The following is a 15,245-nucleotide window of genomic DNA, read 5'->3' on the forward strand; positions in this document are numbered from 1 at the left end:
GGGGGGGTCATTTATAAACTGGGAATTTTAAAATATAGTGAAATCCTATTGTATAAAACAGTCATCACTGATACCATAATTCAATCAAAAGTCAGATTATTTCCATTGTCACCCAATGAATGATCTCAAAAATGTGCAATAACAGAGAGATGTCTAATATTCTAAATGGCTGTACATTTTGATTGCAAAAAAATAATGCCTTTTTGGAATTTTAACTTACTAGAAAACTACGTATTTATATTTCATACTATTACAGGGGTATTTCAGGACTATGAAATTGATGTCTTGTCTTTCAAACATGCCATCAAACATATCTTACCAATAAGCCTTTAGTTATCAAGAAGGGATGTGTGCGTGTAATAGTGGCACCAGGCACAGCCACTACAAGAGATATTGCAATATGCCTAGTGAACAGATGTACCAAGCTGTGTTTGACTCAAATAATCCATATTGTTCGGATTTTGTGTGAAGCAAAACAAATGGAGTTTTGTGTCCGATGAAGAGACCCCTAAGTATAATAATGTCACTTTCATTTTGACATAACTTTAACTGTGTTTGACATAGAAAGCTAGTATTTGGATATATAGGTTTCATGGAGCCATGAGATTGTTCCATACTATGTTTTAATCCAACTTGAGGTATGGTTTGCACCAAATTTGTTCAACCCAATATTAATCTTGGAGCCACCTGAATACAAAATGAATTGGATCCTGAGAGGTTCTTCCATCCCTAGTTGTGGCTTTCACTCAAGTATAAGGGATTTTTTTAGTTCTTTAATCATCCTGATGGTCTATTCCCTGGGGAGTCGAGAAATGACCTCTAGGGGTTGTAAAATTTCACCAATATTTGTGCTATGCAGTCCTGATATAGCTACTGATAAAAACCTGTATTAGTAGCCATATATAGATTGAGGGATAAGGAGAAGGCAGTCAAGAAGGCAGTGTAGAATTTGCTGTAGATGTCATATAACTGAAAGAGCCAATAAACATTCAGAATATTGAGGATGTTTATTGGCCATTGCTAGTTAACTGACGTCTCCCTTCATTGGGGTTTCTAGGAATGGTCATCCAAATGGTATTCTTTAATATTGGAACCTTCACTCAACTGAATGTACTGCAATATCTGTGTAGGATATCTTGTACTGAGCACAACCATAAGTACTGATGCATGTGAAAGCAGCAGAACTGCCTAAATTCGAGAGGTAGAATACTTTGGCGAAAGCAGATTAGAGGTAAAATACAGCAGAATAACAGGCAGAATACAGCAGAATAACAGGCAGAATACAGCAGAATAACAGGCAGAATAAAGAGGAATAAGAGACAGAATACAGCAAAATAAGAGGCAGAATACAGCTGAATAAGATGCAGAATACAGCGGAATAAGAGACAGAATACAGCAAAATAAGAGGTAGAATACAGTTGAATAAGAGGCAGAATACAGCACAATAAGAGGCAGAATACAGCTGACTAAGAGGCAGATTACAGGTGAATATAGTTTTGAATGCAATTATTATTGTTTTCAGAATTACTGGGACTTATTTTTGAAATGTGGCCAAATATGGTTGTCTAGGGTCTTAAACAAAGGGTCCTGCCTGGTCCATCCTAAGGACAGAGCACAATAACAAATTTTGTGTCACCAATGTAGATTAGACAAGGGAGCACATGATCGTAGGTACTTAAAGTTATTTGGGAGTGTCATAATTAAAAAGACTGAATTTTTGTCTTTTTTGTGCCCTTTAAAAGAATAATTATTTTCTACTGAGAATTTTCAAAACAAAAGACTGTATCCAATATTATTTTCAGGTTGGGCATATTGAAAACAGCGCCATTCAACAGTTTAATTTACTTTAACAAAAATCTCCAGTACCTAAGTTATCAGTTCTCTCTGCTAGGCATTAACTTGTTAAATGAGTCTTAATTATACATAAGCAGATGGAGATTTGAATTAAAATTACCTTACACTCGAGTGGCTTTAGTTCATTATAACGTATCTTCCTCTTAATCATTTAGGCAGTCTCATCATCGTTCATATAGGAAGTTATTAAAGTATTGTAATTTCCATATTTCATCTGATAGATCCACTATTAAATGGCAAGAAATGCACATTATGATCTGACTTATACTACCAAGGAGTGAATTATTCATGGTAGCAGCAGTTTTGTATTTTGTCATCTTTTACTTTTCTAATATATATCGGATTTTTTGCTTAGTATTTCCCTTATTAAAAGTATCCAGGAATTTTACATCCATAGACTTTTTTTAAACGTTCATTTAAGATGGAGACATTGAATGGATATTCATATGAATAAAATTACTTTAGTATGTGATAATAAGTTACTTCAGTCACAAGGCATACTGTATAACTTGTGAATATCTGGAAATTTAAACTGTTAAGCAAATTTCTTATAATTTAGAAAGTAATTTTCTTTTAGAGATTGAACCATAATATCCATTTCAGCCCCAATGAATGACAAAACCCCACTAAAAAAATTAAAATATTGTTTTTGTCACCTCCCAAAGTTTCACATTTACTCACACATGAATCAAATATGAACCTGATTATTCTTTTTAACACTCCCTAGGTGAAGTAACGTGGCATCTTGATATATGTTGAGCGAATGTAAAGCGGAGGGGAATAAATTGGTTTGGCTCACCAGAGCAGATTGGCTGTTAGTAGCATCATGTCCGAGCAAGAGGTGCACACATCTGTTGAGAAAAGCATTATTATTAATTTTTTTTTTGTGGGAGGGCGTAAAACCTGCCAAAATTTCACGTTGACTAACTGCACAGTTCGCTGGAAAAAATGCTTTCAAGGACCCAAGTCTACGACTGGCACAAAATTTTTTCTGATGGCCGAGAGTCAGTGCAAAATGAGACTTATGCACGCCAACCGTAGACAAGCACCAGTGACATGATGTTAGGATGGGGTCCCGCGGGTTTTCCTTCAGGCGCACGGCGCCACCTGCAGGTCGATCCAGCTCTCACCCTCGGTGTCGGACGGTGAGGTGTGTGGAGTCTAAGTCCAGCGTTCGGCCTACTGAGAATGCTCGGACTTTTTGGAGACGCTCTGAGGCTAAGTCTTATTCTCCCCCTATTGAAAATGCTCAGACCTTTTGGAGATGCTCAGAGGCTAAGTCCCATTCTCCCCTTACTGAGCATGCTCAGATATTTTGGAGGCGCTTAGAGGCTAAGTCCCATTCGGCCCATACTGAGCATGTCCGGTGAGGTTATGGCCAATGCCCTGTGGGGACTTGCCTTTATATGGTGTGAGCCGACGCCCACCGGGTGCTCACACTTTGACTATTACTTTGAGACAGGAGGTCAGGGCTAGGTTCCTGTGAAAGGCAGGTTGTCAGTTCAGGGATTCTAGTTAGGATTCCTGGGTACTGCCGATAGGAAACTGAATACGACTAAAATGACACTCCGTCCTCGAAACGCGTCAGGGAGTCAAGCTTGTTTAAGAAATGGAAACATCATCAAGGCGTTAGTGCTTGTTTACATGCAGTGAACTTTTAACAGCCGCAATAAAAGTTATGTTTTAAGGACTTCGAGTGGAGCTGGAATTTTTTTAATCTCACTTTGAATCTTCAGGAAACTGAATAGCCCGTTTGAACTGTCCAGTAATATAGTACCTCCAAAACTGTTGTGGAGCCCTTTGTGTTACTGACCAGGGGTGACATTTAACCCTTGGCAGCCTTTTCTGCAGCCTATACTCAGGTGCAGTTCCCCAGTAAGTTACTGGTGAACCGTTGTTGCCGCCTGTTCACATTAAAGCTGCACAAATACATTTACCCAGTGAAGTCAACTGGTGTAAGCCTCATCGCAGCCAGTTCACATTGGAAGCTAAATAAACACACTTGCCCAGTGAAATTAACTGGTGGAAGCCTCATTGCAATCTGTTCACATTGGGAGCTGGCAGACACATTCACCCAGTGAAGTTAACTGGTGAACGTGTGTTGCCCCCTGTTAACACTAGAGTTGCACAGACATACTGCTGCTCTGCTTAGGCAGACGGCCGTCCTCCTAGGGCTTGTGGACATCGACTGCAGCCACTACCGCAGTCAAGAGGTTCTGTCAAATTATAATTTATATATATAGACAGAACTGTAACACACGAATATTCTTGCGATCCGTGAGATGATTGAAGGAGACCGCTGCTTTACAATGTGGGAAATTTCTACACACATCGGAATATCGTAAGAGAGTTCCAATCAATCATTTCAGATGATTTGGGTTACCAAAAAGTGTCGGCAAGGTGGGTTCCTCTACTCTTGACGGAAGATCAGAAAGCAAACCATCTTCCCATGTGTGAAAGATTTTTGGCACAATATTGAACAGAGGGGGATGATTTCTTGAGGCAAATATTCGCCTGTGATGAGATGTGGGTGCATCATTACACTCTGGAGTCTAAGCAGGCAAGCATGCAGTGGCAAAGACCTGGCGAAGCAGCACCTCGGAAAGCCAAGACCGTATTTCTACGCAATTGGTTACAGACGCGACCAGATTCATTTTTTGATGACAGAATTAAAAAAACTTCCGATTCAGTGGGGAAAATGTGTGAATAAAAGAGGAGATTATATAGAAAAATAAGGTGTATTCAAAATTTTATTTATTTAGGCCAATCAACGCTGGTTCTGCCGGAGGCTTGTCAGTGAGGAGGCGGAGTCTAAGATGGGACCACAATGGAGACTGCTGTGGTCCAATTTTAGACTCCGCCTCCTCACAGACGAGCCTCCGGCAGAACCAGCGTTGATTTGCCGAATGCTGTACACTGGCCAATCAACTCTGCTCAATTCATTCCTATGAGAAAAAGTCAGCTCCCTCATAACAGCAAGCTGCCATCTCTCTCCCAACTAGCAAGGACAAGACTGCTGCAGAACCAGCGTTGATTTGCTGAATGCTATAGCGAATAGCGAGTAGTATTCGATTGAGTACGAATATTTTGAATACCGTAGTATTTGATCGAATACCTACTTGATCGAATACTACTCGATCTCTAGTGAGGACCAATTACACTTATAGTACAGAATGAATCACTACTCACCATTCTTCCAATTAGATAATCCGTCCGTATAGAGGTCTTATGTCTGCACACCTCTTGTTGTCATTCCAGTTTGTTATTGTGGTGATAACTGGCACAATGATGAACAGGAATCATTAAACCATTATCCCACACCTCTTGATCCAATTTTTAAAGTTTCAAGTGGCTAAAAAACTTTTTTTTTTTTTTCAATCTGCCCTTCATATCCCTCCAATATGTCTTAAATTTGATCATTTGCAGATCTTAGCGACACTTGCTACTTCCAAGATTCGCATAACATTACAGCTTTCCTTCTTGATGTTGCAATTTCAGTGTTGAGGAGTGCAAATAGAAACAGCTTTCTTTTTCATTTACCTAAAACTTAGATAGCTGACTGAAATGGATAACCTGGAGAGAAGATACTGAAAAGATAGCATCCGAACATGCACAAAGGAGATTTAATGGGTAAATGCACAGTAATAAGTCAGAAGAATTTTCTTTTCATATTAGATTATAGAAAAATATATATTTTTTTAAAGACGCTAAGTTTAAGGGAGTATCATTGAAATACACACTTTGCACTACATAATCCTTTAATAGGAGTCTGTCAGGTCCAAAATGCTTCCCCAACCAATAAGTGCCAAGTAGGGTTGAGCAATCATATTCGGAAAAGATTGGATTCTGATCGGCGATCGATAAAATTTCACGATCGCCATCAGAATTCCGAACACGATCTTTTTAGGTGGGATCGGTGATTATTTCCCACAATGCTTTGCTACTGGCCAAGCATTGTGGGAAAAATTAACAATGTTAGCCTTCACACTGAGCATATACTCCACTCATTCTGAGCGGAGTGTATACTCAGTGTGAAGGCTCTGCTGCGGTTCCATAGGAATGAATGGAAGCAGCCGGCACACAGCCTTAACCCAATGCGCGCCGGCTGCATCCATAATATTGAACACAGATGTGACCCAGGCCTTAGATAAACCACAATAAGGAAATCATGATTGGGTTTATAACAACATTCATGGTCATATCCATTGACAACTATCAAGAATAAAGATTGTCACTAATAAAATGATTATTAGTTTTTAGTTATTTTTCAAAAATATTTAATTTTTAATTATCTACAAATTTAAATATGTTTATAAGAAAACCCCTTTAATCCCAAAGTAATCAGAGTTCAGTATTGAGAGATAACGAATATATACTAAGATAGAACAGCCCGACTATTGTAATAGCTTCAGTAAAAAATCCTTTATCAGTGTATACCATAAATGTAATATTTTATCACCATGTTTCATTGACTCCCTATAACAATATGACTACTGTTTATTGCTCCCTTGCAGGACATCTGTGGCCACCTTATTACTTTATACTGAGGCTTCACACAAATGCTGCAGATGGTCTATTGACTTTCCAATGCATTCGCTAGCACTGACACAGCTGAATTCCAAGAAGTACATAAAATGCAAAGAGCTGTGTATTAGCGTATATCACGTATGAAATATAGATTCTCTTTACTGTACTCTTTTTCAGTATATATACTGGTTATACTTATGCTGTATTTCCTATACTGGGCCAGACATGCTGAATATTGCTGCTTTTTTAATGACTCTGACAATGACTGAAAGGCCACAGAGGTTTATTGACTTCATAAACAGGGAGACACAGTGGTTCACGTTTAATAAGAGAAATCATTAAAAATAAAATATAATTGTTTCAATAAAACTTGCTCTTCCTTGCTTATCTGTGAAGATTCAGACAGCAGGTATTAATGTTTATGAGGCGGCAATCTGGCTCATTAACAAATGACTCGATAATAAATTAGCAAGGTCATAAAAACAATGTGGATGCTGCTGCTCTTTTTGCACCGGTGGTATTTTTACTTTATCTAAGTCATCAGATTGGAATCTGGCCATCCATGGGTAAAGCCACCGGGGGATGCAATAATGTTGTTTGTATATGGCGAGGTGGGCACGTCACCAAACATCCCCTTTAAACCAACTAATTAGGTATCTTTTACTCTGCCAATGAAAACCTCAGTCAGGTGTAATTAAACCTGAGCCGATGACAGCGGTGGCATTTGGAAGAATCATCCAGTGGTTCAAATACCAGTTCTGACAGAAATGTCAAACTGATAGCACCATCTTCTTCCCAGCGCACGCTAAGGAAAAGGAAGAGGACTTTTATTATAAAGGCCTTGCTGATAACCTTTATCAATCCTGGAATACCAAATACTACACATGAAATTTCATTATCCTGCCGTGGCTCACAGATGCTTACCTTGCATCATGTTAAGAAGCGGATTTACCACTTAATATTTCCCAATGCAACTGGCAACTTAAATAGAAATGATATATATATCCATGTGAGCCTCACCTCTCGAGAAGGGTATTTCATAAAAGTACATCGCTCTATTAATATCTCATGCTAACAACTCAAGTCAGCAGTAAATAACAGAAACATCCTGATCATAGAAGTCTTATATGTACATGTATATCAGCGTCTAGCAGGATAACGCCATATACTTTATAATGCACAGTATATAGATTACACTTTCACTATAATATCACAAGCCTTGCTGTATTGATGTGTTTATATAGTCATTTATATACCGTATTTTTCGGACTATAAGACGCACCATAAGACGCACTAAGGTTTTAGAGGAGGAAAATAGGGAAAAAAAAATTTGTGAAATATTTAATAACCTAATAATATAATATTTCACCAATGTAAATAGAACCGGGGGCTTTCGGACACAGGGATACCAAATGTGTATGTGTTTCACAGTAATGTTTTTGTTTTATATGTATTCTAGGGATATGAGGGTGATTTGAACATATCTATCTAATATATCTATCTGTCTGTCTGTCTGTCTGTCTATCTATCTCCTATCTATCTATCTATCTATCTATCTATCTATCTATCTATCTATCTCCTATCTATCTATCTATCTATCTATCTATCTATCTATCTAATCTCATCCATGGATGGAAAGAGACACCCTGCAGTGAAGCTATGCAAGAAGAGAAAAAGGGGCGGGCCAGACGGGTGAAGGAGGTGTGGTTTTCTAAGCAAACTTGAAAACACACCTCTTTCACCCGTCTGGCTCGTCCCTCCTTCACTGCCTCTCAGATGTCGCTTCTGCAATGATGCCACACAGGCAGGGAAATAGGGGCGGGCCAGACGGGTGAAGGAGGCGTGGTTTCAAGCTTGCCGAGAAAACCACGCCTCCTCCTCCCGTTTGGCCCGCCCCTCCTTCCCTGTCTATGTGGTTTCATTGCCGGAGCCAGATCTGAGAGGCAGTGAAGGAGGGGCGGGCCAGACGGGAGAAGGAGGCGTGGTTTTCTCGGCAAGCTTGAAACCACGCTTCCTTCACCTGTCTGGCCCGCCCTTACTTCCCTGCCTCTCATATCTCGCTCCTGCAAACATGCGACACAGACAGGGAAGGAGGGGCAGACCAGGCAGGCACCGTGCTGCTCTCCTTTTGATTCTCACAGACGGGACACAGACGCTGCATTCGGACTATAAGACGCACACACATTTTCCTCCCATATTGGGAGGAAAAAAAGTGCGTCTTATAGTCCGAAAAATACGGTAATGCAAGAAAACAACAACGTAGTAAATAGCAATCCGAGATATATTGCTATGTTAATATTTTTCTGTGGAAGTTTGATTTGTTGTTCCAGTTTAACCCTTGGGTGCTAAAGACATTTTTCATTTTTGCATTTTTATTTTTGCATATTCCTTATTTTAAAAAAGGGGGGTTGGCATAATCACAGTGATACCAAATGTATACAGTTTTTGTTAAGCCAAAAATTATTATAGTCGTCGTATTCTGACACACATAGCTTTTTTAAGTTTCCATGTACAACAATTTTTTGGGGCACAAGATATAGTTTTAATTTATATCATTTTGGGGGAATATCTAATTTAATTTAATCACATTTTATCAAATAACATGATATTTTGATTTTTTTTTGCCTATTTTTGTATCTTTATTTCGATTGATACATTCTAGGGAAGGGGGTGATTTGAAATGTTATAAGTTTATACAGTTACTATTCTTAACTCCTTAATGACACAGCCTATTTTGGCCTTTTGGGACAAGTCATCTTTTTTTACTTTTTTCACCCATCTTCTAAGAACTATAACTTCTTTATTTTTTATTGAGGTGGCCAGGAAAGCTTGATTTTGCTGAACCAAGTTGTACTTTTAAATGAAACAATTTTGGAGCATATATATAAAGAATGTTAAAACTAAGTTGGGGGGCTAGAAAAAGAGCAAGACTTTTAACTTTTGGGGTTATTTTTTGTGTTTTGTTTGTATAGAGTATTATACATATCAGTAGCACACTGACAACTCGTCTATTTGATCCATCCTTTGGCTACATTGAAAAAAGGCTCCCATTCATTTCAATTAGAGATGAGCGAGTAGTATTCGATCGAGTAGGTATTTGATCGTATGCTATGGTATTCGAAATATTTGTACTCGGTCAATACAACCATGCAGTAAACACAGTAAAAATTTGATACCTCTCCCACCTTCCCTGGAGCTTTTTTTTTTACACCAATAACTATGCAGGGGAGGTGGGACAGGAAGTAGGACAACATAGGCATTGGAAAAAAAATGTATACAGTCATTGGCTGGCTAAATCAGTAGCAACAGCAGCAGTAATCCTATTAATATTATAAAGGTGAAAGTTTGTGAGTTTGTGGGTTTGTGTGTTTGGATATTTGGATGTTTGTTCCTCAATCACAGCCAAACGGCTGAATGGATTTTGGGGAAATTTCACACACACACGTATTTGCCAGGAAAAGGTAGTAGGCTACTAAAAATGTAGTTCACTCACCCCAAATCGCCACCGTGACCCTCCAAAGACACCTCCGAGCTCGGCTGTAGAAGCTGGCATTCTGCCAGCGCTGGTCTGTCCACGCACCTCCTATTGGTGCATGGCAGGCCGTGGGTGGGCTATAGAGCCAGTGCTGCGGCACAATAGGTTGGGGGCTGAATGTGGGTGTGCCGATTGAGCAGGGACACAGTGAACAAGATGGCGGCAACCCACATCGTCCTGGAGCCGCAGCTATACTAGGCCACCTGCACACATCACAGACGGAGGAGACTGCTGCACCCAACACTCCACATACAGGTCAGTGCAGCGGGGGGGAGGGGGTGTCCCGGGGGGAGGGGGGTGTCCCCAGGGATCAACCACGTTCCCCAGCTTCATGTCCCACTCTGACATCGGCCCCAGTGTAGTAGCACTCACCTTCGCCACGCTCCCCCGCCACTCTCTCCACTCGCTCAGTGTACATAGTTCGCGCGCTGCTGACTGTGTGTGTCGTATATGCAGCGGAGCGTGGCCCAGCGTCAAAGCAACCTGACGCCAGGGCCTCGCTCTGCCACAGAAGCAGCAGCCCGCGAACTATATTCACTGAGCGAGTGGAGAAAGCAGCGGTGAGGGAGCATGCCACGGTGAGTGCTACTACACTGGGGCCGATGTAAGAGAAGGACATGAAGCTGGGGGCAGAGATGGGGGGACAAGAGACTGGAGGCAGAGATGGAGGGACAAGAAACTGGGGCAAGAGATAGGGGGACATGAAGCTGAGGGCAGAGATGGGGGGAAAAACTGGAGGCAGAGATGGAGGGATAAGAATCTAGGGCCAGAGATGGGGGGCATGAAGCTGGGGGCAGAGATAGAGGGACAAGAAACTGGGGGCAGAGATGGGGGGACACAGATGGGGGGACAAGAAACTGGGGGAAGTGATGGGGGGACAAGAAACTGGGGGCAGCAATGGCGGGACAAGAAACTGGGGGCAGAGATGGGGCAGAGACGGGGGGACAAGGAACTGGCGGAAGAGATGGGGGGACAACACATATAAGCGGTTCAACACCACCGCCAACCCGCAGACGAAGTCGCGGGTAACTGCTAGTAATAATAATAATTATAATCGTAATAATACTGGGACTTGGGCATGTTAGATGCCCCCAGACTTGCTTCTCCTGCTGTCCCTGTTGCATTCCAGAGGTGTTGGCATCATTTCCTGAGGTGGCATCATTGTGGACTTGGTGACTACAATTTGTCGAATTTTGGTTTCCCTGAAAGAAGCATGTTTTTCCCATAGACTATAATGGGATTTGATATTCGAATGAATAGTCAAATATTGAGGGTCTACTCGAATCGAATTTCGAATTTTTAAATATTTCACTACTCACTCACCTCTAATTTCAATGCGTACCGCACTGAAAACGGAACCCATTGAAGTCAATGGGAGTCTTTTTTTTTCAGCACAGATTCTTACACGAGTTATCGTGCCAGAATCAGCATCACTTTACTCTGTGTGATCAGACCTTAATACCTAACCACTTTACATGCTGCAGTCACTATTGATAAACTACCAGAGATGTCAGTAATCCATCCACAGCAGTTGCGGCAGGAACCCGGCTATGTGCGTCACTCAAGATGGACGTATTCATCATAAAGCATAAATCGGTCATTAACTAGCTTTGCTGTAATAGTATTAAAATGCAGCCTATGTTATTGCCTCTTTAATTAATGTAGTGTAATCACTGATGGGAGTCAGTGCATTATTTCACTTAGGTTTCTAGTATTGGGGGTCAGTACTTGACAGGTATTATTCTTTTTATTTATTGAAAATAATTTTTTTTTTTTTTTTTTAAATAGTACACCAGAACAATACGTATTTGGAACTGTGGGAATAGCAAAACATTGTAGAATGAACCATTCATGTTTTGCAGGTTGTAATGAAATGGAAGATTATATAGATAATCTGTTTTCCCTTAGCCCAAACAGCAGCACAAGATGGGGTATTCCTGCCCCTGTGTACTGTTAGGACAGGTGGAACTTTTAATAAACTAACAAGTTCCCTCCCATAAAAGGCCTAGGAGACCGCCCCCTCCCTGTGTTAGTCTCCAAGTACCATATAGCATAAGACCGCATATAATCTTAACAAGCCAAGGGAGGGAGCTTTGTGCTGCTGTTTGGGCTAAGGGAAAACAGATTATCTATATAATCTTCCATTCCCCCTACGCCCAAACAGCAGCACAAGATGGGGATTTAACAAGTAATACCCCTTCTAGGGAGGGCGATCCTGACAGGCCGAGGTCAGGATTGAGTAACCAAAGGACTTCGCCTTGGAGGTATGCCAGTCCAATCTATAGTGCCTGGCGAAAGTCAAGTGGGAAGACCAAGATGCAGCCGCACAGATCTGGTCTACTGAGAGGGACTGCCTCTCTGCCCAAGACGCCGCTACCGCCCTGGTAGCATGGGCTCGCAAAAATTCTGGGACCGGCAGCCCCTGTGTCTGAAGGGCCACTGAGATGGCTTCTCTGATCCACCTTGACAGAGTAGTCTTGGACGCCTTATTACCCCTGTTGTGACCAAAAAAAATGACAAGTAGGTTTTCTGACCTGCGGAATGGACCTGTCCGGTCCAGATATATCCGCAGAGTTCGCACCAGATCCAAACTATGCATTTTCTGTTCCCACTCCGAGGAAGGAGAGGGGAAGAAGGTAGGTAAGGTTATAACCTGGTTTATGTTTTCCACTGAGGGAACTTTAGGCAGAAAACCTTGAATAAACCTAAGCTGGACTCGGTCCGGAAAAAAGGTCGTGTATGGCTCTGATGCCGCCAAAGCCTGGAGCTCTCCTACTCGCTTGGCAGATGTGATTGCCAGAAGAAAGGTTACTTTCCATGAGAGGTATTTGAGCTCCACCTCTGTCAAGGGTTCAAATGGAGGGCCGCATAGTCCTTGTAGGACCGCAGCTAGGTCCCATTGGGGGGCCGGGGGCCGTACCGGGGGTCGGAGCCTAGAGGCCCCTTTCTGGAATTGCCTTATGAGAGGATTCTGAGACAATCTAGTCCCCAATAGAGCGGATAGCGCCGAAACATGCACTCTCAAGGTGGCCGGGGACAATCCCTTGTCCAACCCCTTTTGTAAAAACTCCAGGACTGATTCAATGGACGATGTATCACACTGTCTCCTGGCCCCCCAGTCCTTAAATACTCGAGCAATCCTCTGGTAACTGCGATTGGTCGAGTCCACTCTAGAGTGGGCCAATGTTCTTAAGACGGCTTGGGACAATCCTCTGTCTCCACGTACGGTGCGGTCAACCTCCAGGCAGTGAGGTTGAACCTGTCCAGGTCCTGGCAGAGCTGACTGTTTAGAGTTACCAGGTTTTGGACACACGGAAGCCTCCAGTAGGTCCCTCGACTCATTACCATGAGGTGGGTAAACCATGCCCTTTTCGGCCAGAACGGCATGATGACAATGGCCGAAGTCTGGTCCTGCCTGAGTTTCGCCAACACCCTGGGAATCATTGGAATCGGAGGGAAAACGTATGCTAGTTTGAAGCTCCAGGGTATTGACAGGGCATCGATCGCCAAGGGATTGCCGTCCCGATACAGGGAGCAGAATTGTCCCACCTTGGCGTTGTGTTGGGTGGCCATCAGATCCACCTCGGGGAGACCCCACATCCTGGTGAGTTGTTTGAAAACTTCCGGGGACAGAGACCATTCGGCTGTTGTTATTAGTCCCCTGCTTAACTGGTCTGCCAGGAGGTTGAGGTGGCCCTTGATATGCACCGCTGACAGCCGGGACAAGTTCTCCTCCGCCCAGGAGAATATCAGGTTGGTCACCCTCATCAGGGAGGGAGACCTGGTGCCTCCCTGTTTGTTGATATATTGGACGGCCGTTGAATTGTCTGTCCTTATTCTGACAGCCTTCCCCTGAAGGTGGGGAGTCAGAGTCCGTAGTGCCAGATAAATTGCCGTAAGCTCTCGCCAGTTGGAGGAGCGAGTTCTCTCTTGTTGGTTCCAGGTTCCTCGTATTAGGGTCTCCCCCAGATGCGCTCCCCAGCCTGTAAGGGAGGCATCTGTGGTCAACAGGGTCCAGGAAGTCTGGACCGTGGACCTCCCGTCCTTGAGTTGAGACCACCATTCCAGTGATCGACGGGTACTGATGGAAATCTGGATAGGCTTCTGAAGTCCCGAAGGACTGTGGTTCCATACTCTCAGGATCTCGAGTTGTAAGGGGCGCATATGCCATAGTGCCCAAGGAACTGCCTCGATGGTTGCGGACATGAGACCTAGGATCTTCATCGCTGTCCTGATTGTAACCTTCCTGGTTCGGGATAGGTAGTGAACCGCTCGACCAATCTTCTCCTTCCGAGGAGAGGGCAGGGAGATCATCATACTGAGAGAATCCAAATTGAACCCCAGGAACTGAATCCGGGTTGATGGAACCACTACCGACTTTTGCCAGTTTACCAGCCAGCCCAGCTCGCTCACAAAGGCCACTGTGATACTCAACTGTGTGGCCAAGACCTCCCTTGACTGAGCTTTTATCAGCCAGTCGTCTAAATAAGGGACAATAAATATCCCCTGGAGGCGCAGGGCGGCTATGACCGGGGCCACTACCTTTGTGAAGGTGTGGGGGGCCGAGGATATACCGAACGGGAGAGCTGTAAACTGGAAGTGATGTAATCTTCCGTTTAAATACGTGGCAATCCTTAAGTACTTCCTGTGTGGAGGATAAATGGGGATATGGAGGTATGCGTCCCTCAGATCCAAGGTGACGAATAGTTCTCCTGGCTGCAGAAAGGGGAGAACCGATCTTATGGTCTCCATACGGAACCGGACCTTGCGGATGAATTGATTTACATACCTCAGGTCGATAATCATGCGCCACCCTCCGGTGGACTTTGGTACTAGAAACACGGGTGAATAAACGCCTTGACCCTGTTCGTCTAGAGGGACGGGTTCCAACGCAGCCTTGTCCACATACTCCTGCACGGATCTTTGAAGATGAAGCTGTTTGGTGCCCTGAAGAGGGCGGGTCCTCCTGTATCTGTCTGGAGGGGGGGATAGGAAGCTTATTTTGTAGCCTTCCCGTAAAAGCTGGAGAACCCATGAATCCTGGATATGATGGTGCCAGGCGGCTAGATGTAAGGAAAGCCGACCCCCACCTTGGCCCTGCAGGCGAGGGAATCGTGATAGTCAGAAGGTGGATCTTTTCCCACCACCACGGGAGGAACCTCGACCGCCTCTTGGGCCAGAGGGGCGCCCTTGAAACTGGCCTCTTGACATGCCTCTCGCGGGGGCGTAGCCACGAAAGGATCGTTGCCTGGATCCTGTTGACTGAGGTAGGTTCTTACCTTTCGAATCGGCCAACCCCTCCATTAGCCGGTCAAGTTCACTTCCGAAT

This window comes from Leptodactylus fuscus, chromosome 5, assembly GCF_031893055.1.
Source record: "Leptodactylus fuscus isolate aLepFus1 chromosome 5, aLepFus1.hap2, whole genome shotgun sequence".
In the NCBI taxonomy this organism is placed as follows: domain Eukaryota; kingdom Metazoa; phylum Chordata; class Amphibia; order Anura; family Leptodactylidae; genus Leptodactylus; species Leptodactylus fuscus.